At 42.9% G+C, this 24,401-nt stretch overlaps 50 non-coding genes across 50 annotated transcripts; all 50 read left to right on the top strand.

Annotated features, from left to right (window-relative positions):
- Positions 1–528: 528 nt before the first annotated feature.
- Trnal-uag lies at positions 529–610 on the top strand. Its single transcript has one exon. It is a non-coding gene; the product is annotated as a tRNA-Leu (tRNA).
- A 1,440-nt stretch (positions 611–2,050) lies between these two features.
- On the top strand, positions 2,051–2,132 carry Trnal-uag. Its single transcript has one exon. It is a non-coding gene; the product is annotated as a tRNA-Leu (tRNA).
- Positions 2,133–2,432: 300 nt separating this feature from the next.
- Positions 2,433–2,514, top strand: Trnal-uag. Its single transcript has one exon. It is a non-coding gene; the product is annotated as a tRNA-Leu (tRNA).
- Positions 2,515–2,958: 444 nt separating this feature from the next.
- On the top strand, positions 2,959–3,032 carry Trnai-aau. The gene has a single exon. It is a non-coding gene; the product is annotated as a tRNA-Ile (tRNA).
- Positions 3,033–3,194: 162 nt separating this feature from the next.
- On the top strand, positions 3,195–3,276 carry Trnal-uag. Its single transcript has one exon. It is a non-coding gene; the product is annotated as a tRNA-Leu (tRNA).
- Positions 3,277–3,721: 445 nt separating this feature from the next.
- Trnai-aau lies at positions 3,722–3,795 on the top strand. Its single transcript has one exon. It is a non-coding gene; the product is annotated as a tRNA-Ile (tRNA).
- A 163-nt stretch (positions 3,796–3,958) lies between these two features.
- On the top strand, positions 3,959–4,040 carry Trnal-uag. Its single transcript has one exon. It is a non-coding gene; the product is annotated as a tRNA-Leu (tRNA).
- Positions 4,041–7,507: 3,467 nt separating this feature from the next.
- Trnal-uag lies at positions 7,508–7,589 on the top strand. The gene has a single exon. It is a non-coding gene; the product is annotated as a tRNA-Leu (tRNA).
- A 63-nt stretch (positions 7,590–7,652) lies between these two features.
- Trnai-aau lies at positions 7,653–7,726 on the top strand. Its single transcript has one exon. It is a non-coding gene; the product is annotated as a tRNA-Ile (tRNA).
- Positions 7,727–8,649: 923 nt separating this feature from the next.
- Positions 8,650–8,731, top strand: Trnal-uag. The gene has a single exon. It is a non-coding gene; the product is annotated as a tRNA-Leu (tRNA).
- Positions 8,732–9,031: 300 nt separating this feature from the next.
- Positions 9,032–9,113, top strand: Trnal-uag. Its single transcript has one exon. It is a non-coding gene; the product is annotated as a tRNA-Leu (tRNA).
- A 677-nt stretch (positions 9,114–9,790) lies between these two features.
- Trnal-aag lies at positions 9,791–9,872 on the top strand. The gene has a single exon. It is a non-coding gene; the product is annotated as a tRNA-Leu (tRNA).
- A 63-nt stretch (positions 9,873–9,935) lies between these two features.
- Trnai-aau lies at positions 9,936–10,009 on the top strand. Its single transcript has one exon. It is a non-coding gene; the product is annotated as a tRNA-Ile (tRNA).
- Positions 10,010–10,548: 539 nt separating this feature from the next.
- On the top strand, positions 10,549–10,630 carry Trnal-uag. The gene has a single exon. It is a non-coding gene; the product is annotated as a tRNA-Leu (tRNA).
- Positions 10,631–10,693: 63 nt separating this feature from the next.
- Positions 10,694–10,766, top strand: Trnaf-aaa. Its single transcript has one exon. It is a non-coding gene; the product is annotated as a tRNA-Phe (tRNA).
- Positions 10,767–10,929: 163 nt separating this feature from the next.
- On the top strand, positions 10,930–11,011 carry Trnal-uag. Its single transcript has one exon. It is a non-coding gene; the product is annotated as a tRNA-Leu (tRNA).
- A 677-nt stretch (positions 11,012–11,688) lies between these two features.
- Positions 11,689–11,770, top strand: Trnal-uag. Its single transcript has one exon. It is a non-coding gene; the product is annotated as a tRNA-Leu (tRNA).
- A 300-nt stretch (positions 11,771–12,070) lies between these two features.
- Positions 12,071–12,152, top strand: Trnal-uag. Its single transcript has one exon. It is a non-coding gene; the product is annotated as a tRNA-Leu (tRNA).
- A 63-nt stretch (positions 12,153–12,215) lies between these two features.
- On the top strand, positions 12,216–12,289 carry Trnai-aau. The gene has a single exon. It is a non-coding gene; the product is annotated as a tRNA-Ile (tRNA).
- Positions 12,290–12,829: 540 nt separating this feature from the next.
- On the top strand, positions 12,830–12,911 carry Trnal-uag. The gene has a single exon. It is a non-coding gene; the product is annotated as a tRNA-Leu (tRNA).
- A 63-nt stretch (positions 12,912–12,974) lies between these two features.
- Trnaf-aaa lies at positions 12,975–13,047 on the top strand. Its single transcript has one exon. It is a non-coding gene; the product is annotated as a tRNA-Phe (tRNA).
- A 916-nt stretch (positions 13,048–13,963) lies between these two features.
- Trnal-uag lies at positions 13,964–14,045 on the top strand. Its single transcript has one exon. It is a non-coding gene; the product is annotated as a tRNA-Leu (tRNA).
- Positions 14,046–14,108: 63 nt separating this feature from the next.
- Trnai-aau lies at positions 14,109–14,182 on the top strand. Its single transcript has one exon. It is a non-coding gene; the product is annotated as a tRNA-Ile (tRNA).
- Positions 14,183–14,721: 539 nt separating this feature from the next.
- Positions 14,722–14,803, top strand: Trnal-uag. The gene has a single exon. It is a non-coding gene; the product is annotated as a tRNA-Leu (tRNA).
- Positions 14,804–14,866: 63 nt separating this feature from the next.
- On the top strand, positions 14,867–14,939 carry Trnaf-aaa. Its single transcript has one exon. It is a non-coding gene; the product is annotated as a tRNA-Phe (tRNA).
- Positions 14,940–15,102: 163 nt separating this feature from the next.
- Positions 15,103–15,184, top strand: Trnal-uag. Its single transcript has one exon. It is a non-coding gene; the product is annotated as a tRNA-Leu (tRNA).
- A 677-nt stretch (positions 15,185–15,861) lies between these two features.
- Trnal-uag lies at positions 15,862–15,943 on the top strand. Its single transcript has one exon. It is a non-coding gene; the product is annotated as a tRNA-Leu (tRNA).
- A 63-nt stretch (positions 15,944–16,006) lies between these two features.
- On the top strand, positions 16,007–16,080 carry Trnai-aau. Its single transcript has one exon. It is a non-coding gene; the product is annotated as a tRNA-Ile (tRNA).
- Positions 16,081–16,620: 540 nt separating this feature from the next.
- Trnal-uag lies at positions 16,621–16,702 on the top strand. Its single transcript has one exon. It is a non-coding gene; the product is annotated as a tRNA-Leu (tRNA).
- Positions 16,703–16,765: 63 nt separating this feature from the next.
- On the top strand, positions 16,766–16,838 carry Trnaf-aaa. The gene has a single exon. It is a non-coding gene; the product is annotated as a tRNA-Phe (tRNA).
- A 539-nt stretch (positions 16,839–17,377) lies between these two features.
- On the top strand, positions 17,378–17,459 carry Trnal-uag. Its single transcript has one exon. It is a non-coding gene; the product is annotated as a tRNA-Leu (tRNA).
- A 677-nt stretch (positions 17,460–18,136) lies between these two features.
- On the top strand, positions 18,137–18,218 carry Trnal-uag. The gene has a single exon. It is a non-coding gene; the product is annotated as a tRNA-Leu (tRNA).
- A 63-nt stretch (positions 18,219–18,281) lies between these two features.
- Trnai-aau lies at positions 18,282–18,355 on the top strand. The gene has a single exon. It is a non-coding gene; the product is annotated as a tRNA-Ile (tRNA).
- A 163-nt stretch (positions 18,356–18,518) lies between these two features.
- Trnal-uag lies at positions 18,519–18,600 on the top strand. Its single transcript has one exon. It is a non-coding gene; the product is annotated as a tRNA-Leu (tRNA).
- A 437-nt stretch (positions 18,601–19,037) lies between these two features.
- Trnai-aau lies at positions 19,038–19,111 on the top strand. Its single transcript has one exon. It is a non-coding gene; the product is annotated as a tRNA-Ile (tRNA).
- Positions 19,112–19,274: 163 nt separating this feature from the next.
- Positions 19,275–19,356, top strand: Trnal-uag. The gene has a single exon. It is a non-coding gene; the product is annotated as a tRNA-Leu (tRNA).
- Positions 19,357–19,656: 300 nt separating this feature from the next.
- Trnal-uag lies at positions 19,657–19,738 on the top strand. The gene has a single exon. It is a non-coding gene; the product is annotated as a tRNA-Leu (tRNA).
- Positions 19,739–19,801: 63 nt separating this feature from the next.
- Positions 19,802–19,875, top strand: Trnai-aau. Its single transcript has one exon. It is a non-coding gene; the product is annotated as a tRNA-Ile (tRNA).
- Positions 19,876–20,413: 538 nt separating this feature from the next.
- Trnal-uag lies at positions 20,414–20,495 on the top strand. Its single transcript has one exon. It is a non-coding gene; the product is annotated as a tRNA-Leu (tRNA).
- Positions 20,496–20,795: 300 nt separating this feature from the next.
- On the top strand, positions 20,796–20,877 carry Trnal-uag. The gene has a single exon. It is a non-coding gene; the product is annotated as a tRNA-Leu (tRNA).
- Positions 20,878–20,940: 63 nt separating this feature from the next.
- Positions 20,941–21,014, top strand: Trnai-aau. The gene has a single exon. It is a non-coding gene; the product is annotated as a tRNA-Ile (tRNA).
- A 546-nt stretch (positions 21,015–21,560) lies between these two features.
- On the top strand, positions 21,561–21,642 carry Trnal-uag. Its single transcript has one exon. It is a non-coding gene; the product is annotated as a tRNA-Leu (tRNA).
- Positions 21,643–21,705: 63 nt separating this feature from the next.
- Trnai-aau lies at positions 21,706–21,779 on the top strand. The gene has a single exon. It is a non-coding gene; the product is annotated as a tRNA-Ile (tRNA).
- Positions 21,780–22,319: 540 nt separating this feature from the next.
- Positions 22,320–22,401, top strand: Trnal-uag. Its single transcript has one exon. It is a non-coding gene; the product is annotated as a tRNA-Leu (tRNA).
- A 300-nt stretch (positions 22,402–22,701) lies between these two features.
- On the top strand, positions 22,702–22,783 carry Trnal-uag. The gene has a single exon. It is a non-coding gene; the product is annotated as a tRNA-Leu (tRNA).
- A 63-nt stretch (positions 22,784–22,846) lies between these two features.
- On the top strand, positions 22,847–22,920 carry Trnai-aau. The gene has a single exon. It is a non-coding gene; the product is annotated as a tRNA-Ile (tRNA).
- Positions 22,921–23,083: 163 nt separating this feature from the next.
- On the top strand, positions 23,084–23,165 carry Trnal-uag. Its single transcript has one exon. It is a non-coding gene; the product is annotated as a tRNA-Leu (tRNA).
- Positions 23,166–23,228: 63 nt separating this feature from the next.
- Positions 23,229–23,302, top strand: Trnai-aau. Its single transcript has one exon. It is a non-coding gene; the product is annotated as a tRNA-Ile (tRNA).
- Positions 23,303–23,602: 300 nt separating this feature from the next.
- On the top strand, positions 23,603–23,676 carry Trnai-aau. Its single transcript has one exon. It is a non-coding gene; the product is annotated as a tRNA-Ile (tRNA).
- A 164-nt stretch (positions 23,677–23,840) lies between these two features.
- Trnal-uag lies at positions 23,841–23,922 on the top strand. The gene has a single exon. It is a non-coding gene; the product is annotated as a tRNA-Leu (tRNA).
- Positions 23,923–24,401: the final 479 nt, after the last annotated feature.

The following is a 24,401-nucleotide window of genomic DNA, read 5'->3' as shown; positions in this document are numbered from 1 at the left end:
TCGTTGAGTGCAACAGATAGAGGAACAAGTTTCAATTGCACAGGATTTCGTAACCAACATTAAAATAAAGAAACACGAAATCCCATATAGAAGAGTCCCATGAAGAATCTGCTATGTAAACACCTTAGGGCACTATAACAAACATGATATTGTGGCCGAGTGGTCTATGGCGCTGGTTTTAGGCACCAGTCTCTTCGGAGGCAAGGGTTCGAATTCCTTTCACTGTCATAATCTCTACATTTAATTGTGTATTAACGATTTTTTATCGTTCTTGGCCGAGTATCGATATGAGGCCTGTTAGCTCAGTTGGTTAGAGAGGCGTGCTAATAACGCGGAGGTCATGAGTTCGATCGTCTTACGGGCCAGTTCAATAGAGGAAAAGTCGTTGACTGCAACAGATAGAGGAACAAGTTTAAGTTGTACAGGATTTCGTAACCAACATTTAAAATAAAGAAACACGAAATCCCATATAGAAGAGTCCCATGAAGAATCTGCTATGTAAAAACCTTAGGGCACGATCCCAATAATGATAATGTGGCCGAGTGGTCTATGGCGCTGGTTTTAGGCACCAGTCTCTTCTGAGGCAAGGGTTCGAATCCCTTCACTGTCATAATCTCTACATTTGATTGTGTATTAACGATTTTGTATCGTTCTTGGCCGAGTATTGATGTGAGGCCTGTTAGCTCAGTTGGTTAGAGCGCCGTGCTAATAACGCGTAGGTCATGAGTTCGATCCTCTTACGGGCCAGTGCAATGGAGGAAACGTCGTTGAGTACCACAGATAGAGGAACAAGTTTAAGTTGTTAAGGATGTTGTAATCAACATTTAAAAAAAAAGAAACACGAGTTCGCATCTAGAAGAGTCCCATGAAGAATCTGCTATCTAAAAACCTTAGGGCACTATTACAAACATGATAGTGTGGCCGAGTGGTCTATGGCGCTGGTTTTAGGCACCAGTCTCTTCGGAGGCAAGGGTTCGAATCCCTTCACTGACATAATCTCTACATTTGATTGTGTATTAACGATTTTTATCGTTCTTGGCCGAGTATCGATATGAGGCCTGTTAGCTCAGTTGGTTAGAGCGGCGTGCTAATAACGCGGAGGTCATGAGTTCGATCCTCTTACGGGCCAGTGCAATAGAGGAAAAGTCGTTCACTGTAACAGATAGAGGAACAAGTTTCAGTTGTACAGGATATCGTAACCAACATTTAAAATAAAGAAACACGAAATCCCATATAGAAGAGTCCCATGAAGAATCTGCTATGTTAAAACCTTAGGGCACGATACCAATAATGATAGTGTGGCCGAGTGGTCTATGGCGCTAGTTTTAGGCACCAGTCTCTTCGGAGGCAAGGGTTCGGATCCCTTCACTGTCAAAATCTCTACATTTGATTGTGTATTAACGATTTTTTATCGTTCTTGGCCGAGTATCGATGTGAGGCCTGTTAGCTCAGTTGGTTAGAGCGCCGTGCTAATGACGCGGAGGTCATGAGTTCGATCCTCTTACGGGCCAGTGCAATGGAGGATAAGTCGTTGAGTGCAACAGATAGAGGAACAAGTTTCAGTTGTACAGGATTTCGTAACCAACATTTAAAATAAAGAAACACGAAATCCCATATAGAAGAGTCCCATGAAGAATCTGCTATGTAAAAACCTTAGGGCACGATACCAATAATGATAATGTGGCCGAGTGGTCTATGGCGCTGGTTTTAGGCACCAGTCTCTTCTGAGGCAAGGGTTCGAATCCCTTCATAATCTCTACATTTGATTGTGTATAAACGATTTTGTATCGTTCTTGGCCGAGTATTGATGTGAGGCCTGTTAGCTCAGTTGGTTAGAGCACCGTGCCAATAACGCGGAGGTCAAGAGTTCGATCCTCTTACGGGCCAGTGCAATAGAGGAAAAGTCGTTGAGTGCAACAGATAGAGGAACAAGTTTCAGTTGTACAGGATTTCGTAACCAACATTTAAAATTAAGAAACACGAAATCCCATATAGAAGAGTCCCATGAAGAATCTGCTATGTAAACACCTTAGGGCACTATAACAAACATGATAGTGTGGCCGAGTGGTCTATGGCGCTGGTTTTAGGCACCAGTCTCTTCTGAGGCAAGGGTTCGAATCCCTTCACTGTCATAATCTCTACATTTGATTGTGTATTAACGATTTTTTATCGTTCTTGGCCGAGTATCGATATGATCCCTGTTAGCTCAGTTGGTTAGAGCGCCGTGCTAATAACGCGGAGGTCATGAGTTCGATCCTCTTGCGGGCCAGTGCAATGGAGGAAAAGTCGTTGAGTGCAAAAGATAGAGGAACAAGTTTCAGTTGTACAGGATTTCGTAACCAACATTTAAAATAAAGAAACACGAAATCCCATATAGAAGAGTCCCATGAAGAATCTGCTATGTAAAAACCTTAGGGCACGATACCAATAATGATAGTGTGGCCGAGTGGTCTATGGCGCTGGTTTTAGGCACCAGTCTCTTCGGAGGTAAGGGTTCGAATCCCTTCACTGTCATAATCTCTACATTTGATTGTGTATTAACGATTTTTTATCGTTCTTGGCCGAGTATCGATGTGAGGTATGTTAGCTCAGTTGGTTAGAGCGCCGTGCTAATAACGCGGAGGTCATGAGTTCGATCCTCTTGCGGGCCAGTGCAATGGAGGAAAAGTCGTTGAGTGCAACAGATAGAGGAACAAGTTTCAGTTGTACAGGATTTCGTAACCAACATTTAAAATAAAGAAACACGAAATCCCATATAGAAGAGTTCCATGAAGAATCTGCTATGTAAAAGCTTAGAGCACTATAACAAACATGATAGTGTGGCCGAGTGGTCTATGGCGCTGGTTTTAGGCACCGGTCTCTTCGGAGGTAAGGGTTCGAATCTCTTCACTGTCATAATCTCTACATTTGATTGTGTATTAACGATGTTTTATCGTTCTTGGCCGAGTATCGATATGAGGCCTGTTAGCTCAGTTGGTTAGAGCGCCGTGCTAATAACGCGGAGGTCATGAGTTCGATCCTCTTACGGGCCAGTGCAATGGAGGAAACGTCGTTGAGTACAACAGATAGAGGAACAAGTTTAAGTTGTTAAGGATGTCGTAATCAACATTAAAAAAAAGAAACACGAGTTCGCATCTAGAAGAGTCCCATGAAGAATCTGCTATGTAAACACCTTAGGGCACTATAACAAACATGATAGTGTGGCCGAGTGGTCTATGGCGCTGGTTTTAGGCACCAGTCTCTTCGGAGGCAAGGGTTCGAATCCCTTCACTGTCATAATCTCTACATTTGATTGTGTATTAACGATTTTTTATCGTTCTTGGCCGAGTATCGATTTAAGGCCTGTTAGCTCAGTTGGTTAGAGCGCCGTGCTAATAACGCGGAGGTCATGAGTTCGATCCTCTTGCGGGCCAGTGCAATGGAGGAAAAGTCGTTGAGTGCAACAGATAGAGGAACAAGTTTAAGTTGTAAAGGATTTCGTAACCAACATTTAAAAAAAAGAAACACGAATTTCCATCTAGAAGAGTCCCATGAAGAATCAGCTATGTAAAAACCTTAGGGCAAAATAACAACCATGATACTGTGGCCGAGTGGTCTATTGCACTGGTTTTAGGCACCAGTCTCTTCGGAGGCAAGGGTTCGAATCCCTTCACTGTCATAATCTCTACATTTGATTGTGTATTAACGATTTTTTATCGTTCTTGGCCGAGTATTGATATGAGGCCTGTTAGCTCAGTTGGTTAGAGCGCCGTGCTAATAACGCGGAGGTCATGAGTTCGATCCTCTTACGGGCCAGTGCAATAGAGGAAAAGTCGTTGAGTGCAACAGATAGAGGAACAAGTTTCAGTTGTACAGGATTTCGTAACCAACATTTAAAATAAAGAAACACGAAATCCCATATAGAAGAGTCCCATGAAGAATCTGCTATGTAAAAACCTTAGGGCACGATACCAATAATGATAATGTGGCCGAGTGGTCTATGGCGCTGGTTTTAGGCACCAGTCTCTTCGGAGGCAAGGGTTCGAATCCCTTCACTGTCATAATCTCTACATTTGATTGTGTATTACCGATTTTTTATTGTTCTTGGCCGAGTATCGATATGAGGCCTGTTAGCTCAGTTGGTTAGAGCGGCGTGCTAATAACGCGGAGGTCATGAGTTCGATCCTCTTACGGGCCAGTGCAATAGAGGAAAAGTCGTTGAGTGCAACAGATAGAGGAACAAGTTTCAGTTGTACAGGATTTCGTAACCAACATTTAAAATAAAGAAACATGAAATCCCATATAGAAGAGTCCCATGAAGAATCTGCTATGTAAAAACCTTAGGGCACTATAACAAACATGATAGTGTGGCCGAGTGGTCTATGGCGCTGGTTTAAGGCACCAGTCTCTTCGGAGGCAAGGGTTCGAATCCCTTCATAATCTCTACATTTGATTGTGTATTAACGATTTTGTGTCGTTCTTGGCCGAGTATTGATGTGAGGCATGTTAGCTCAGTTGGTTAGAGCGCCGTGCTAATAACGCGGAGGTCATGAGTTCGATCCCCTCACGGGCCAGTGCAATGGAGGAAACGTCGTTGAGTACAACAGATAGAGGAACAAGTTTAAGTTGTTAAGGATGTCGTAATCAACATTAAAAAAAAAAGAAACACTAGTTCGCATCTAGAAGAGTCCCATGAAGAATCTGCTATGTAAAAACGTTAGGGCACGATACCAATATTGATAATGTGGCCGAGTGGTCTATGGCGCTGGTTTTAGGTACACTCGCTTCCATAAATATGTAGGCCACCGCCCGCGGGTTGTACCGCTTCAAATATACCTTTACGGTATGTTTACTTAAGCTTGTGAAAGGAAGAAAATAAACTTGAGGGATGGGTCAGCAAAACAAAGTTTTTTATTTTAGCGGAAAATGTTTTGTTACAGTGTTTTAGGCAAAGATCAATATTTCGTCCACCCCCCTTCTTCATTTATTACTTCTTGAAGTCGCCGTGGCATACTTTCTATCAGGCTTTCGATATACGTTTCATTACGCATTAACTTTTGCCATTCAGAATTTACTAGGGCGTATAACTCGTCAGCTCCATTTGCGTCGCGTGCGTGAAAAGGCAATCCCTGTTCATTTCTCGATTTGTTGAGGGCGACAACAAGATGACCCCACAAATTTTCGATGGGATTCATATCAGCTCCTTTCACGGGCCAATCGAGAGCAACAATTTCCGGGTGTTCAACTAACCATTGTCGGGTAGTGCGCGAATTATGGACAGAAGAACTAATAAAATAAAACAAATAAAGTTATCTGCTTTATGATTATTATTTTTGTTATAAATACTTGTCCTGAACAAAAACGACAGGTTCCCCATGTGGATATGCTTGGCGAATGTAAGGAAGTAGAGTTCCTTCTAAAACATTCGTTATGTATTGCGCCGAAGTTAAGTTATTTTGAACGCGATACAGTGGCGTTAAGCCACCCAACCACACACCACCCCACACGCTTACAGTTGTTCGTCCGCTTCTTTTAATAGAATAGACATTCTTTTTCTTGAATCTCTCATTCTGATGTCGCCGAACGCGGATCTGACCGTGTGCTGCCGATGACCACGATTTTTCATCAGTAAAAAGAACCCACCTCCAAAATTCCACGGGATAGTCAACGTAGCGCCCAGCAAAATGTAGTCTTCCGGCTCTATGTTCCGGTGTTAGAATGTCTTTTATTGCGGCGATTCTAGATTGTAAACCCGATTCATTCAATCGTCTTGAAATAGATTGAATCGATAAGAAATTTATGCCGGCTTTAGCCGCTACGTCAGAAGAATTATCAAAATTATTTATAGTGGCTAAAAATAAAATGGTAATTATTAATAAAATTTAGTAAAAAATTAAAATTATTCATTAAGACGATCACACACCTGAACATGCCAACAAAAAATCTTCATTTTCGGAAGTCAATCTTGGAGCCCCTTCATCATTAGCATAAACCTTCAGATTTCTGTCTTCGTTATATCTTTTGATCCACAATTCCACTGATTTTCGATGAATTTGTAATCTACGCGCGATTGTGCGCTGCCCTATGCCGTTTTTATGAAGTCTAATTATTTCGATACGAATTGCATCAGTCAATCTGTAAGATTCACGGTGAAATTCTTCATGCGGACCAAAAACTCGCCCACCTACTCTTGCCATTTTTAACACAGTGTAGCTTTTCATATTTGAAAGAAAAATTTTAAGGAAAAAAGCCTTGAAATAATAGCTTTTTTGGTTTTCATACTCATCCCATCATTATTTTGGTTTCATGTGTAACCCCTTCCTACTCTATTGTCGAATATACCATAAAGGCGCGCATAAAGGTATTTTTGAAGCGGTACAACCCGCGGGCGGTGGCCTACATATTTATGGAAGCGAGTGTACCAGTCTCTTCGGAAGCAAGGGTTCGAATCCCTTCACTGTCATAATCTCTACATTTGATTGTGTATTAACGATTTTTTATCGTTCTTGGTCGAGTATCGATATGAGGCCTGTTAGCTCAGTTGGTTAGAGCGCCGTGCTAATAACGCGGAGGTCATGAGTTCGATCCTCTTACGGGGCAGTGCAATAGAGGAAAAGTCGTTGAGTGCAACAGATAGAGGAACAAGTTTCAGTTGTAGAGGATTTCGTAACCAACATTTAAAATAAAGAAACACGAAATCCCATGTAGAAGAGTCCCATGAAGAATCTGCTATGTAAAAACCTTAGGGCACGATACCAACAATGATAATGTGGCCGAGTGGTCTATGGCGCTGGTTTTAGGCACCAGTCTCTTCTGAGGCAAGGGTTCGTATCCCTTCACTGTCATAATCTCTACATTTGATTGTGTATTAACGATTTTTTATCGTTCTTGGCCGAGTATCGATATGAGGCCTGTTAGCTCAGTTGGTTAGAGCGCCGTGCTAATAACGCGGAGGTCATGAGTTCGATCCTCTTACGGGGCAGTGCAATAGAGGAAAAGTCGTTGAGTGCAACAGATAGAGGAACAAGTTTCAATTGCACAGGATTTCGTAACCAACATTTAAAATAAAGAAACACGAAATCCCATATAGAAGAGTCCCATGAAGAATCTGCTATGTAAAAACCTTAGGGCACAATAACAAACATGATAGTGTGGCCGAGTGGTCTATGGCGCTGGTTTTAGGCACCAGTCTCTTCGGAGGCAAGGGTTCGAATTCCTTTCACTGTCATAATCTCTACATTTAATTGTGTATTAACGATTTTTTATCGTTCTTGGCCGAGTATCGATATGAGGCCTGTTAGCTCAGTTGGTTAGAGAGGCGTGCTAATAACGCGGAGGTCATGAGTTCGATCGTCTTACGGGCCAGTTCAATAGAGGAAAAGTCGTTGACTGCAACAGATAGAGGAACAAGTTTCAGTTGTACAGGATTTCGTAACCAACATTTAAAATAAAGAAACACGAAATCCCATATAGAAGAGTCCCATGAAGAATCTGCTATGTAAAAACCTTAGGGCACGATACCAATAATGATAATGTGGCCGAGTGGTCTATGGCGCTGGTTTTAGGCACCAGTCTCTTCTGAGGCAAGGGTTCGAATCCCTTCACTGTCATAATCTCTACATTTGATTGTGTATTAACGATTTTGTATCGTTCTTGGCCGAGTATCGATATGAGGCCTGTTAGCTCAGTTGGTTAGAGCGCCGTGCTAATAACGCGGAGGTCATGAGTTCGATCCTCTTACGGGCCAGTGCAATAGAGGAAAAGTCGTTGAGTGCAACAGATAGAGGAACAAGTTTCAGTTGTACAGGATTTCGTAACCAACATTTAAAATAAAGAAACATGAAATCCCATATAGAAGAGTCCCATGAAGAATCTGCTATGTAAAAACCTTAGGGCACTATAACAAACATGATAGTGTGGCCGAGTGGTCTATGGCGCTGGTTTTAGGCACCAGTCTCTTCGGAGGCAAGGGTTCGAATTCCTTTCACTGTCATAATCTCTACATTTAATTGTGTATTAACGATTTTTTATCGTTCTTGGCCGAGTATCGATATGAGGCCTGTTAGCTCAGTTGGTTAGAGAGGCGTGCTAATAACGCGGAGGTCATGAGTTCGATCGTCTTACGGGCCAGTTCAATAGAGAAAAAGTCGTTGACTGCAACAGATAGAGGAACAAGTTTCAGTTGTACAGGATTTCGTAACCAACATTTAAAATAAAGAAACACGAAATCCCATATAGAAGAGTCCCATGAAGAATCTGCTATGTAAAAACCTTAGGGCACGATACCAATAATGATAATGTGGCCGAGTGGTCTATGGCGCTGGTTTTAGGCACCAGTCTCTTCGAAGGCAAGGGTTCGCATCCCTTCATAATCTCTACATTTGATTGTGTATTAACGATTTTGTGTCGTTCTTGGCCGAGTATTGATGTGAGGCATGTTAGCTCAGTTGGTTAGAGCGCCGTGCTAATAACGCGGAGGTCATGAGTTCGATCCCCTCACGGGGCAGTGCAATGGAGGAAACGTCGTTGAGTACAACAGATAGAGGAACAAGTTTAAGTTGTTAAGGATGTCGTAATCAACATTAAAAAAAAAAGAAACACTAGTTCGCATCTAGAAGAGTCCCATGAAGAATCTGCTATGTAAAAACCTTAGGGCACGATACCAATAATGATAATGTGGCCGAGTGGTCTATGGCGCTGGTTTTAGGCACCAGTCTCTTCGGAGGCAAGGGTTCGAATCCCTTCACTGTCATAATCTCTACATTTGATTGTGTATTAACGATTTTTTATCGTTCTTGGCCGAGTATCGATATGAGGCCTGTTAGCTCAGTTGGTTAGAACGCCGTGCTAATAACGCGGAGGTCATGAGTTCGATCCTCTTGCGGGCCAGTGCAATGGAGGAAAAGTCGTTGAGTGCAACAGATAGAGGAACAAGTTTCAGTTGTACAGGATTTCGTAACCAACATTTAAAATAAAGAAACACGAAATCCCATATAGAAGAGTCCCATGAAGAATCTGCTATGTAAACACCTTAGGGCACTATAACAAACATGATAGTGTGGCCGAGTGGTCTATGGCGCTGGTTTTAGGCACCAGTCTCTTCGGAGGCAAGGGTTCGAATCCCTTCACTGTCATAATCTCTACATTTGATTGTGTATTACCGATTTTTTATCGTTCTTGGCCGAGTATCGATATGAGGCCTGTTAGCTCAGTTGGTTAGAGCGGCGTGCTAATAACGCGGAGGTCATGAGTTCGATCCTCTTACGGGCCAGTGCAATAGAGGAAAAGTCGTTGAGTGCGACAGATAGAGGAACAAGTTTCAGTTGTACAGGATTTCGTAACCAACATTTAAAATAAAGAAACATGAAATCCCATATAGAAGAGTCCCATGAAGAATCTGCTATGTAAAAACCTTAGGGCACTATAACAAACATGATAGTGTGGCCGAGTGGTCTATGGCGCTGGTTTTAGGCACCAGTCTCTTCGGAGGCAAGGGTTCGAATCCCTTCATAATCTCTACATTTGATTGTGTATTAACGATTTTGTGTCGTTCTTGGCCGAGTATTGATGTGAGGCATGTTAGCTCAGTTGGTTAGAGCGCCTTGCTAATAACGCGGAGGTCATGAGTTCGATCCCCTCACGGGTCAGTGTAATGGAGGAAACGTCGTTGAGTACAACAGATAGAGGAACAAGTTTAAGTTGTTAAGGATGTCGTAATCAACATTTAAAAAAAAAGAAACACGAGTTCGCATCTAGAAGAGTCCCATGACGAATCTTATATGTAAAAACCTTAGGGCACTATAACAAACATGATAGTGTGGCCGAGTGGTCTATGGCGCTGGTTTAAGGCACCAGTCTCTTCGGAGGCAAGGGTTCGAATCCCTTCACTGTCATAATCTCTACATTTGATTGTGTATTAACGATTTTTTATCGTTCTTGGCCGAGTATCGATATGAGGCCTGTTAGCTCAGTTGGTTAGAGCGCCGTGCTAATAACGCGGAGGTCATGAGTTCGATCCTCTTACGGGCCAGTGCAATAGACGAAAAGTCGTTGAGTGCAACAGATTGAGGAACAAGTTTCAGTTGTACATGATTTCGTAACCAACATTTAAAATAAAGAAACACGAAATCCCATATAGAAGAGTCCCATGAAGAATCTGCTTTGTAAAAACCTAAGGGCACTATAACAAACATGATAGTGTGGCCGAGTGGTCTATGGCGCTGGTTTTAGGCACCAGTCTCTTCGGAGGCAAGGGTTCGAATCCCTTCATAATCTCTACATTTGATTGTGTATTAACGATTTTGTGTCGTTCTTGGCCGAGTATTGATGTGAGGCATGTTAGCTCAGTTGGTTAGAGCGCCTTGCTAATAACGCGGAGGTCATGAGTTCGATCCCCTCACGGGTCAGTGCAATGGAGGAAACGTCGTTGAGTACAACAGATAGAGGAACAAGTTTAAGTTGTTAAGGATGTCGTAATCAACATTAAAAAAAAAGAAACACTAGTTCGTATCTAGAAGAGTCCCATGAAGAATCTGCTATGTAAAAACCTTAGGGCACGATACCAATATTGATAATGTGGCCGAGTGGTCTATGGCGCTGGTTTTAGGCACCAGTCTCTTCGGAGGCAAGGGTTCGAATCCCTTCACTGTCATAATCTCTACATTTGATTGTGTATTAACGTTTTTTTATCGTTCTTGGTCGGGTATCGATATGAGGCCTGTTAGCTCAATTGGTTAGAGCGCCGTGCTAAAACCCGGAGGTCATGAGTTCGATCCTCTTACGGGCCAGTGCAATAGACGAAAAGTCGTTGAGTGCAACAGATAGAGGAACAAGTTTCAGTTGCACAGGATTTCGTAACCAACATTTAAAATAAAGAAACACGAAATCCCATATAGAAGAGTCCCATGAAGAATCTGCTATGTAAAAACCTTAGGGCACTATAACAAACATGATAGTGTGGCCGAATGGTCTATGGCGCTGGTTTTAGGCACCAGTCTCTTCGGAGGCAAGGGTTCGAATCCCTTCACTGTCATAATCTCTACATTTGATTGTGTATTAACGATTTTTTATCGTTCTTGGCCGAGTATCGATATGAGGCCTGTTAGCTCAGTTGGTTAGAGAGGCGTGCTAATAACGCGGAGGTCATGAGTTCGATCGTCTTACGGGCCAGTGCAATAGAGGAAAGGTCGTTGACTGCAACAGATAGAAGAACAAGTTTCAGTTGTACAGGATTTCGTAACCAACATTTAAAATAAAGAAACACGAAATCCCATATAGAAGAGTCCCATGAAGAATCTGCTATTTAAAAACCTTAGGGCACGATACCAATAATGATAATGTGGCCGAGTGGTCTATGGCGCTGGTTTTAGGCACCAGTCTCTTCTGAGGCAAGGGTTCGAATCCCTTCATAATCTCTACATTTGATTGTGTATAAACGATTTTGTATCGTTCTTGGCCGAGTATTGATGTGAGGCCTGTTAGCTCAGTTTGTTAGAGCGCCGTGCTAATAACGCGGAGGTCATGAGTTCGATCCTCTTCCGGGCCAGTGCAATGGAGGAAACGTCGTTGAGTACAACAGATAGAGGAACAAGTTTAAGTTGTTAAGGATGTCGTAATCAACATTAAAAAAAAAAGAAACACGAGTTCGCATCTAGAAGAGTCCCATGAAGAATCTGCTATGTAAAAACCTTAGGGCACGATACCAATAATGATAATGTGGCCGAGTGGTCTATGGCGCTGGTTTTAGGCACCAGTCTCTTCGGAGGCAAGGGTTCGAATCCCTTCACTGTCATAATCTCTACATTTGATTGTGTATTAACGATTTTTTAGCGTTCTTGGCCGAGTATCGATATGAGGCCTGTTAGCTCAGTTGGTTAGAGCGCCGTGCTAATAACGCGGAGGTCATGAGTTCGATCCTCTTGCGGGCCAGTGCAATGGAGGAAAAGTCGTTGAGTGCAACAGATAGAGGAACAAGTTTCAGTTGTACAGGATTTCGTAACCAACATTTAAAATAAAGAAACACGAAAACCCATATAGAAGAGTCCCATGAAGAATCTGCTATGTAAACACCTTAGGGCACTATAACAAACATGATAGTGTGGCCGAGTGGTCTATGGCGCTGGTTTTAGGCACCAGTCTCTTCGGAGGCAAGGGTTCGAATCCCTTCACTGTCATAATCTCTACATTTGATTGTGTATTACCGATTTTTTATCGTTCTTGGCCGAGTATCGATATGAGGCCTGTTAGCTCAGTTGGTTAGAGCGCCGTGCTAATAACGCGGAGGTCATGAGTTCGATCCTCTTACGGGCCAGTGCAATAGAGGAAAAGTCGTTGAGTGCAACAGATAGAGGAACAAGTTTCAGTTGTACAGGATTTCGTAACCAACATTTAAAATAAAGAAACATGAAATCCCATATAGAAGAGTCCCATGAAGAATCTGCTATGTAAAAACCTTAGGGCACTATAACAAACATGATAGTGTGGCCGAGTGGGCTATGGCGCTGGTTTTAGGCACCAGTCTCTTCGGAGGCAAGGGTTCGAATCCCTTCATAATCTCTACATTTGATTGTGTATTAACGATTTTGTGTCGTTCTTGGCCGAGTATTGATGTGAGGCATGTTAGCTCAGTTGGTTAGAGCGCCTTGCTAATAACGCGGAGGTCATGAGTTCGATCCCCTCACGGGTCAGTGCAATGGAGGAAACGTCGTTGAGTACAACAGATAGAGGAACAAGTTTAAGTTGTTAAGGATGTCGTAATCAACATTAAAAAAAAAAGAAACACTAGTTCGCATCTAGAAGAGTCCCATGAAGAATCTGCTATGTAAAAACCTTAGGGCACGATACCAATATTGATAATGTGGCCGAGTGGTCTATGGCGCTGGTTTTAGGCACCAGTCTCTTCGGAGGCAAGGGTTCGAATCCCTTCACTGTCATAATCTCTACATTTGATTGTGTATTAACGATATATTATCGTTCTTGGTCGAGTATCGATATGAGGCCTGTTAGCTCAGTTGGTTAGAGCGCCGTGCTAAAACCCGGAGGTCATGAGTTCGATCCTCTTACGGGCCAGTGCAATAGAGGAAAAGTCGTTGAGTGCAACAGATAGAGGAACAAGTTTCAGTTGCACAGGATTTCGTAACCAACATTTAAAATAAAGAAACACGAAATCCCATATAGAAGAGTCCCATGAAGAATCTGCTATGTAAAAACCTTAGGGCACGATACCAATAATGATAATGTGGCCGAGTGGTCTATGGCGCTGGTTTTAGGCACCAGTCTGTTCTGAGGCAAGGGTTCGAATCCCTTCATAATCTCTACATTTGATTGTGTATAAACGATTTTGTATCGTTCTTGGCCGAGCATTGATGTGAGGCCTGTTAGCTCAGTTGGTTAGAGCGCCGTGCTAATAACGCGGAGGTCATGAGTTCGATCCTCTTCCGGGCCAGTGCAATGGAGGAAACGTCGTTGAGTACAACAGATAGAGGAACAAGTTTAAGTTGTTAAGGATGTCGTAATCAACATTAAAAAAAAAGAAACACGAGTTCGCATCTAGAAGAGTCCCATGACGAATCTTCTATGTAAAAACCTTAGGGCACTATAACAAACATGATAGTGTGGCCGAGTGGTCTATGGCGCTGGTTTTAGGCACCAGTCTCTTCGGAGGCAAGGGTTCGAATCCCTTCATAATCTCTACATTTGATTGTGTATTAACGATTTTGTGTCGTTCTTGGCCGAGTATTGATGTGAGGCATGTTAGCTCAGTTGGTTAGAGCGCCTTGCTAATAACGCGGAGGTCATGAGTTCGATCCCCTCACGGGTCAGTGTAATGGAGGAAACGTCGTTGAGTACAACAGATAGAGGAACAAGTTTAAGTTGTTAAGGATGTCGTAATCAACATTTAAAAAAAAAGAAACACGAGTTCGCATCTAGAAGAGTCCCATGACGAATCTTATATGTAAAAACCTTAGGGCACTATAACAAACATGATAGTGTGGCCGAGTGGTCTATGGCGCTGGTTTTAGGCACCAGTCTCTTCGGAGGCAAGGGTTCGAATCCCTTCACTGTCATAATCTCTACATTTGATTGTGTATTAACGATTTTTTATCGTTCTTGGCCGAGTATCGATATGAGGCCTGTTAGCTCAGTTGGTTAGAGCGCCGTGCTAATAACGCGGAGGTCATGAGTTCGATCCTCTTACGGGCCAGTGCAATAGACGAAAAGTCGTTGAGTGCAACAGATTGAGGAACAAGTTTCAGTTGTACATGATTTCGTAACCAACATTTAAAATAAAGAAACACGAAATCCCATATAGAAGAGTCCCATGAAGAATCTGCTTTGTAAAAACCTAAGGGCACTATAACAAACATGATAGTGTGGCCGAGTGGTCTATGGCGCTGGTTTTAGGCACCAGTCTCTTCGGAGGCAAGGGTTCGAATCCCTTCATAATCTCTACATTTGATTGTGTATTAACGATTTTGTGTCGTTCTTGGCCGAGTATTGATGTGAGGCATGTTAGCTCAGTTGGTTAGAGCGCCTTGCTAATAACGCGGAGGTCATGAGTTCGATCCCCTCACGGGTCAGTGCAATGGAGGAAACGTCGTTGAGTACAACAGATAGAGGAACAAGTTTAAGTTGTTAAGGATGTCGTAATCAACATTAAAAAAAAAGAAACACTAGTTCGTATCTAGAAGAGTCCCATGAAGAATCTGCTATGTAAAAACCTTAGGGCACGATACCAATATTGATAATGTGGCCGAGTGGTCTATGGCGCTGGTTTTAGGCACCAGTCTCTTCGGAGGCAAGGGTTCGAATCCCTTCACTGTCATAATCTCTACATTTGATTGTGTATTAACGTTTTTTTATCGTTCTTGGTCGAGTATCGATATGAGGCCTGTTAGCTCAATTGGTTAGAGCGCCGTGCTAAAACCCGGAGGTCATGAGTTCGATCCTCTTACGGGCCAGTGCAATAGACGAAAAGTCGTTGAGTGCAACAGATAGAGGAACAAGTTTCAGTTGCACAGGATTTCGTAACCAACATTTAAAATAAAGAAACACGAAATCCCATATAGAAGAGTCCCATGAAGAATCTGCTATGTAAAAACCTTAGGGCACTATAACAAACATGATAGTGTGGCCGAATGGTCTATGGCGCTGGTTTTAGGCACCAGTCTCTTCGGAGGCAAGGGTTCGAATCCCTTCACTGTCATAATCTCTACATTTGATTGTGTATTAACGATTTTTTATCGTTCTTGGCCGAGTATCGATATGAGGCCTGTTAGCTCAGTTGGTTAGAGAGGCGTGCTAATAACGCGGAGGTCATGAGTTCGATCGTCTTACGGGCCAGTGCAATAGAGGAAAGGTCGTTGACTGCAACAGATAGAAGAACAAGTTTCAGTTGTACAGGATTTCGTAACCAACATTTAAAATAAAGAAACACGAAATCCCATATAGAAGAGTCCCATGAAGAATCTGCTATGTAAAAACCTTAGGGCACGATACCAATAATGATAATGTGGCCGAGTGGTCTATGGCGCTGTTTTTAGGCACCAGTCTCTTCTGAGGCAAGGGTTCGAATCCCTTCATAATCTCTACATTTGATTGTGTATAAACGATTTTGTATCGTTCTTGGCCGAGTATTGATGTGAGGCCTGTTAGCTCAGTTTGTTAGAGCGCCGTGCTAATAACGCGGAGGTCATGAGTTCGATCCTCTTCCGGGCCAGTGCAATGGAGGAAACGTCGTTGAGTACAACAGATAGAGGAACAAGTTTAAGTTGTTAAGGATGTCGTAATCAACATTAAAAAAAAAAGAAACACGAGTTCGCATCTAGAAGAGTCCCATGAAGAATCTGCTATGTAAACACCTTAGGGCACTATAACAAACATGATAGTGTGGCCGAGTGGTCTATGGCGCTGGTTTTAGGCACCAGTCTCTTCGGAGGCAAGGGTTCGAATCCCTTCACTGTCATAATCTCTACATTTGATTGTGTATTACCGATTTTTTATCGTTCTTGGCCGAGTATCGATATGAGGCCTGTTAGCTCAGTTGGTTAGAGCGCCGTGCTAATAACGCGGAGGTCATGAGTTCGATCCTCTTACGGGCCAGTGCAATAGAGGAAAAGTCGTTGAGTGCAACAGATAGAGGAACAAGTTTCAGTTGTACAGGATTTCGTAACCAACATTTAAAATAAAGAAACATGAAATCCCATATAGAAGAGTCCCATGAAGAATCTGCTATGTAAAAACCTTAGGGCACTATAACAAACATGATAGTGTGGCCGAGTGGGCTATGGCGCTGGTTTTAGGCACCAGTCTCTTCGGAGGCAAGGGTTCGAATCCCTTCATAATCTCTACATTTGATTGTGTATTAACGATTTTGTGTCGTTCTTGGCCGAGTATTGATGTGAGGCATGTTAGCTCAGTTGGTTAGAGCGCCTTGCTAATAACGCGGAGGTCATGAGTTCGATCCCCTCACGGGTCAGTGCAATGGAGGAAACGTCGTTGAGTACAACAGATAGAGGAACAAGTTTAAGTTGTTAAGGATGTCGTAATCAACATTAAAAAAAAAAGAAACACTAGTTCGCATCTAGAAGAGTCCCATGAAGAATCTGCTATGTAAAAACCTTAGGGCACGATACCAATATTGATAATGTGGCCGAGTGGTCTATGGCGCTGGTTTTAGGCACCAGTCTCTTCGGAGGCAAGGGTTCGAATCCCTTCACTGTCATAATCTCTACATTTGATTGTGTATTAACGATATATTATCGTTGTTGGTCGAGTATCGATATGAGGCCTGTTAGCTCAGTTGGTTAGAGCGCCGTGCTAAAACCCGGAGGTCATGAGTTCGATCCTCTTACGGGCCAGTGCAATAGAGGAAAAGTCGTTGAGTGCAACAGATAGAGGAACAAGTTTCAGTTGCACAGGATTTCGTAACCAACATTTAAAATAAAGAAACACGAAATCCCATATAGAAGAGTCCCATGAAGAATCTGCTATGTAAAAACCTTAGGGCACGATACCAATAATGATAATGTGGCCGAGTGGTCTATGGCGCTGGTTTTAGGCACCAGTCTGTTCTGAGGCAAGGGTTCGAATCCCTTCATAATCTCTACATTTGATTGTGTATAAACGATTTTGTATCGTTCTTGGCCGAGCATTGATGTGAGGCCTGTTAGCTCAGTTGGTTAGAGCGCCGTGCTAATAACGCGGAGGTCATGAGTTCGATCCTCTTCCGGGCCAGTGCAATGGAGGAAACGTCGTTGAGTACAACAGATAGAGGAACAAGTTTAAGTTGTTAAGGATGTCGTAATCAACATTAAAAAAAAAGAAACACGAGTTCGCATCTAGAAGAGTCCCATGACGAATCTTCTATGTAAAAACCTTAGGGCACTATAACAAACATGATTGTGTGGCCGAGTGGTCTATGGCGCTGGTTTTAGGCACCAGTCTCTTCGGAGGCAAGGGTTCGAATCCCTTCACTGTCATAATCTCTACATTTGATTGTGTATTAACGATTTTTTATCGTTCTTGGCCGAGGATCGATATGAGGCCTGTTAGCTCAGTTGGTTAGAGCGCCGAGCTAATAACGTAGAGGTCATGAGTTCGATCCTCTTTCGGGCCAGTGCAATAGAGGAAAAGTCGTTGAGTGCAACAGATAGAGGAACAAGTTTCAGTTGTACAGGATTTCGTAACCAACATTTAAAATAAAGAAACACGAAATCCCATATAGAAGAGTCCCATGAAGAATCTGCTATGTAAAAACCTTAGGGCACGATACCAATAATGATAGTGTGGCCGAGTGGTCTATGGCGCTGGTTTTAGGCACCAGTCTGTTCTGAGGCAAGGGTTCGAATCCCTTCATAATCTCTACATTTGATTGTGTATTAACGATTTTGTGTCGTTCTTGGCCGAGTATTGATGTGAGGCCTGTTAGCTCAGTTGGTTAGAGCGCCGTGCTAATAACGCTGAGGTCATGAGTTTGATCCTCTCACGGGCCAGTGCAATGGAGGAAACGTCGTTGAGTACAACAGATAGAGGAACAAGTTTAAGTTGTTAAGGATGTCGTAATCAACATTTAAAAAAAAAGAAACACGAGTTCGCATCTAGAAGAGTCCCATGAAGAATCTGCTATCTAAAAACCTTAGGGCACTAAAACAAACATGATAGTGTGGCCGAGTGGTCTATGGCGCTGGTTTTAGGCACCAGTCTCTTCGGAGGCAAGGGTTCGAATCCCTTCACTGTCATAATCTCTACATTTGATTGTGTATTAACGATTTTTTATCGTTCTTAGCCGAGTATCGATATGAGGCCTGTTAGCTCAGTTGGTTAGAGCGCCGTGCTAATAACGCGGAGGTCATGAGTTCGATCCTCTTACGGGCCAGTGCAATAGAGGAAAAGTCGTTGACTGTAACAGATAGAGGAACAAGTTTCACTCGTACAGGATTTCGTAACCAACATTTAAAATAAAGAAACACGAAAACCCATATAGAAGAGTCCCATGAAGAATCTGCTATGTAAAAACCTTAGGGCACGATACCAATAATGATAGTGTGGCCGAGGGGTCTATGGCGCTGGTTTTAGGCACCAGTCTCTTCGGAGGCAAGGGTTCGAATCCCTTCACTGTCATAATCTCTACATTTGATTGTGTATTAACGATTTTGTATCGTTCTTGGCCGAGTATTGATGTGAGGCCTGTTAGCTCAGTTGGTTAGAGCGCCGTGCTAATAACGCAAAGGTCATGAGTTCGATCCTCTTACGGGCCAGTGCAATGGAGGAAAAGTCGTTGAGTGCAACAGATAGAGGAACAAGTTTAAGTTGTAAAGGATTTCGTAACCAACATTTAAAAAAAGAAACACGAATTCTATCTAGAAGAGTCCCATGAAGAATCTGCTATGTAAAAACCTTAGGGAACGATACCAATAATGATAATGTGGCCGAGTGGTCAATGGCGCTGGTTTTAGGCACCAGTCTCTTCTGAGGCAAGGGTTCGAATCTCTTCATAATCTCTACATTTGATTGTGTATAAACGATTTTGTATCGTTCTTGGCCGAGTATTGATGTGAGGCCTGTTAGCTCAGTTGGTTAGAGCGCCGTGCTAATAACGCGGAGGTCATGAGTTCGATCCTCTTACGGGCCAGTGCAATGGAGGAAACGTCGTTGAGTACAACAGATAGGGGAACAAATTTAAGTAGTTAAGGGTGTCGTAATCAACATTAAAAAAAAAGAAACACGAGTTCGCATCTAGAAGAGTCCCATGAAGAATCTGCTATGTAAACACCTTAGGGCACTATAACAAACATGATAGTGTGGCCGAGTGGTCTATGGCGCTGGTTTTAGGCACCAGTCTCTTCGGAGGCAAGGGTTCGAATCCCTTCACTGTCATAATCTCTACATTTGATTGTGTATTAACGATTTTTTATCGTTCTTGGCCGAGTATCGATATGAGGCCTGTTAGCTCAGTTGGTTAGAGCGGCGTGCTAATAACGCGGAGGTCATGAGTTCGATCCTCTTACGGGCCAGTGCAATAGAGGAAAAGTCGTTGACTGTAACAGATAGAGGAACAAGTTTCACTCGTACAGGATTTCGTAACCAACATTTAAAATAAAGAAACACGAAAACCCATATAGAAGAGTCCGATGAAGAATCTGCTATGTAAAAACCTTAGGGCACGATACCAATAATGATAGTGTGGCCGAGGGGTCTATGGCGCTGGTTTTAGGCACCAGTCTCTTCGGAGGCAAGGGTTCGAATCCCTTCACTGTCATAATCTCTACATTTGATTGTGTATTAACGATTTTGTATCGTTCTTGGCCGAGTATTGATGTGAGGCCTGTTAGCTCAGTTGGTTAGAGCGCCGTGCTAATAACGCGGAGGTCATGAGTTCGATCCTCTTACGGGCCAGTGCAATGGAGGAAAAGTCGTTGAGTGCAACAGATAGAGGAACAAGTTTAAGTTGTAAAGGATTTCGTAACCAACATTTAAAAAAAGAAACACGAATTCTATCTAGAAGAGTCCCATGAAGAATCTGCTATGTAAAAACCTTAGGGAACGATACCAATAATGATAATGTGGCCGAGTGGTCAATGGCGCTGGTTTTAGGCACCAGTCTCTTCTGAGGCAAGGGTTCGAATCTCTTCATAATCTCTACATTTGATTGTGTATAAACGATTTTGTATCGTTCTTGGCCGAGTATTGATGTGAGGCCTGTTAGCTCAGTTGGTTAGATCGCCGTGCTAATAACGCGGAGGTCATGAGTTCGATCCTCTTACGGGCCAGTGCAATGGAGGAAACGTCGTTGAGTACAACAGATAGGGGAACAAATTTAAGTTGTTAAGGGTGTCGTAATCAACATTAAAAAAAAAAGAAACACGAGTTCGCATCTAGAAGAGTCCCATGAAGAATCTGCTATGTAAACACCTTAGGGCACTATAACAAACATGATAGTGTGGCCGAGTGGTCTATGGCGCTGGTTTTAGGCACCAGTCTCTTCGGAGGCAAGGGTTCGAATCCCTTCACTGTCATAATCTCTACATTTGATTGTGTATTAACGATTTTTTATCGTTCTTGGCCGAGTATCGATATGAGGCTTGTTAGCTCAGTTGGTTAGAGCGCCGTGCTAATAACGCGGAGGTCATGAGTTCGATCCTCTTACGGGCCAGTGCAATAGAGGAAAAGTCGTTGAGTGCAACAGATAGAGGAACAAGTTTCAGTTGTACAGGATTTCGTAACCAACATTTAAAATAAAGAAACACGAAATCCCATATAGAAGAGTCCCATGAAGAATCTGCTATGTAAAAACCTTAGGGCACGATACCAATAATGATAATGTGGCCGAGTGGTCTATGGCGCTGGTTTTAGGCACCAGTCTCTTCTGAGGCAAGGGTTCGAATCCCTTCACTGTCATAATCTCTACATTTGATTGTGTATTAACGATTTTGTATCGTTCTTGGCCGAGTATTGATGTGAGGCCTGTTAGCTCAGTTGGTTAGAGCGCCGTGCTAATAACGCGGAGGTCATGAGTTCGATCCTCTTACGGGCCAGTGCAATGGAGGAAACGTCGTTGAGTACCACAGATAGAGGAACAAGTTTAAGTTGTTAAGGATGTTGTAATCAACATTTTAAAAAAAAGAAACACGAGTTCGAATCTAGAAGAGTCCCATGAAGAATCTGCTATCTAAAAACCTTAGGGCACTATAACAAACATGATAGTGTGGCCGAGTGGTCTATGGCGCTGGTTATAGGCACCAGTCTCTTCGGAGGCAAGGGTTCGAATCCCTTCACTGTCATAATCTCTACATTTGATTGTGTATTAACGATTTTTTATCGTTCTTGGCCGAGTATCGATATGAGGCCTGTTAGCTCAGTTGGTTAGAGCGGCGTGCTAATAACGCGGACGTCATGAGTTCGATCCTCTTACGGGCCAGTGCAATAGAGGAAAAGTCGTTCACTGTAACAGATAGAGGAACAAGTTTCAGTTGTACAGGATTTCGTAACCAACATTTAAAATAAAGAAACACGAAATCCCATATAGAAGAGTCCCATGAAGAATCTGCTATGTAAACACCTTAGGGCACTATAACAAACATGATAGTGTGGCCGAGTGGTCTATGGCGCTGGTTTTAGGCACCAGTCTCTTCGGAGGCAAGGGTTAGAATCCCTTCACTGTCATAATCTCTACATTTGATTGTGTATTAACGATTTTTTATCGTACTTGGCCGAGTATCGATATGAGGCCTGTTAGCTCAGTTGGTTAGAGCGCCGTGCTAATAACGCGGAGGTCATGAGTTCGATCCTCTTACGGGCCAGTGCAATAGAGGAAAAGTCGTTGAGTGCAACAGATAGAGGAACAAGTTTCAGTTGTACAGGATTTCGTAACCAACATTTAAAATAAAGAAACACGAAATCCCATATAGAAGAGTCCCATGAAGAATCTGCTATGTAAAAACCTTAGGGCACGATACCAATAATGATAATGTGGCCGAGTGGTCTATGGCGCTGGTTTTAGGCACCAGTCTCTTCTGAGGCAAGGGTTCGAATCTCTTCATAATCTCTACATTTGATTGTGTATAAACGATTTTGTATCGTTCTTGGCCGAGTATTAATGTGAGGCCTGTTAGCTCAGTTGGTTAGAGCGCCGTGCTAATGACGCGGAGGTCATGAGTTCGATCCTCTTACGGGCCAGTGCAATGGAGGAAACGTCGTTGAGTACAACAGATAGGGGAACAAATTTAAGTTGTTAAGGGTGTCGTAATCAACATTAAAAAAAAAAGAAACACGAGTTCGCATCTAGAAGAGTCCCATGAAGAATCTGCTATGTAAACACCTTAGGGCACTATAACAAACATGATAGTGTGGCCGAGTGGTCTATGGCGCTGGTTTTAGGCACCAGTCTCTTCGGAGGCAAGGGTTCGAATCCCTTCACTGTCATAATCTCTACATTTGATTGTGTATTAACGATTTTTTATCGTTCTTGGCCGAGTATCGATATGAGGCTTGTTAGCTCAGTTGGTTAGAGCGCCGTGCTAATAACGCGGAGGTCATGAGTTCGATCCTCTTACGGGCCAGTGCAATAGAGGAAAAGTCGTTGAGTGCAACAGATAGAGGAACAAGTTTCAGTTGTACAGGATTTCGTAACCAACATTTAAAATAAAGAAACACGAAATCCCATATAGAAGAGTCCCATGAAGAATCTGCTATGTAAACACCTTAGGGCACTATAACAAACATGATAGTGTGGCCGAGTGGTCTATGGCGCTGGTTTTAGGCACCAGTCTCTTCGGAGGCAAGGGTTAGAATCCCTTCACTGTCATAATCTCTACATTTGATTGTGTATTAACGATTTTTTATCGTACTTGGCCGAGTATCGATATGAGGCCTGTTAGCTCAGTTGGTTAGAGCGCCGTGCTAATAACGCGGAGGTCATGAGTTCGATCCTCTTACGGGCCAGTGCAATAGAGGAAAAGTCGTTGAGTGCAACAGATAGAGGAACAAGTTTCAGTTGTACAGGATTTCGTAACCAACATTTAAAATAAAGAAACACGAAATCCCATATAGAAGAGTCCCATGAAGAATCTGCTATGTAAAAACCTTAGGGCACGATACCAATAATGATAATGTGGCCGAGTGGTCTATGGCGCTGGTTTTAGGCACCAGTCTCTTCGGAGGCAAGGGTTCGAATCCCTTCACTGTCATAATCTCTACATTTGATTGTGTATTAACGATTTTGTATCGTTCTTGGCCGAGTATTGATGTGAGGCCTGTTAGCTCAGTTGGTTAGAGCGCCGTGCTAATAACGCGGAGGTCATGAGTTCGATCCTCTTACGGGCCAGTGCAATGGAGGAAAAGTCGTTGAGTGCAACAGATAGAGGAACAAGTTTAAGTTGTAAAGGATTTCGTAACCAACATTTAAAAAAAGAAACACGAATTCTATCTTGAAGAGTCCCATGAAGAATCTGCTATGTAAAAACCTTAGGGAACGATACCAATAATGATAATGTGGCCGAGTGGTCAATGGCGCTGGTTTTAGGCACCAGTCTCTTCTGAGGCAAGGGTTCGAATCTCTTCATAATCTCTACATTTGATTGTGTATAAACGATTTTGTATCGTTCTTGGCCGAGTATTGATGTGAGGCCTGTTAGCTCAGTTGGTTAGAGCGCCGTGCTAATAACGCGGAGGTCATGAGTTCGATCCTCTTACGGGCCAGTGCAATGGAGGAAACGTCGTTGAGTACAACAGATAGGGGAACAAATTTAAGTTGTTAAGGGTGTCGTAATCAACATTTAAAAAAAAAGAAACACGAGTTCGCATCTAGAAGAGTCCCATGAAGAATCTGCTATGTAAACACCTTAGGGCACTATAACAAACATGATAGTGTGGCCGAGTGGTCTATGGCGCTGGTTTTAGGCACCAGTCTCTTCGGAGGCAAGGGTTCGAATCCCTTCACTGTCATAATCTCTACATTTGATTGTGTATTAACGATTTTTTATCGTTCTTGGCCGAGTATCGATATGAGGCCTGTTAGCTCAGTTGGTTAGAGCGGCGTGCTAATAACGCGGAGGTCATGAGTTCGATCCTCTTACGGGCCAGTGCAATAGAGGAAAAGTCGTTCACTGTAACAGATAGAGGAACAAGTTTCAGTTGTACAGGATTTCGTAACCAACATTTAAAATAAAGAAACACGAAATCCCATATAGAAGAGTCCCATGAAGAATCCATATACAATAAAAGAACAAGCTTTTGGGGGAGGGGCCTGTGTCTGTCACGAATATTATGGGGGAGGAGCCTGTGTCTGTCACGAACGTTTGGGGAGGAGCTTATTCATGTCACAATGCGAACACGCTGTGATTGGTCAGTCGCAAATCACCACCAGATGTCTGTAACATCGCTGTGATAACGCAATCTTTGATGACCCAACCATGACGCACCGC

Source organism: Daphnia pulicaria, chromosome 1 (genome assembly GCF_021234035.1).
Source record: "Daphnia pulicaria isolate SC F1-1A chromosome 1, SC_F0-13Bv2, whole genome shotgun sequence".
Classification (NCBI taxonomy): domain Eukaryota; kingdom Metazoa; phylum Arthropoda; class Branchiopoda; order Diplostraca; family Daphniidae; genus Daphnia; species Daphnia pulicaria.
This window is presented reverse-complemented; position numbering and strand designations above follow the sequence as displayed.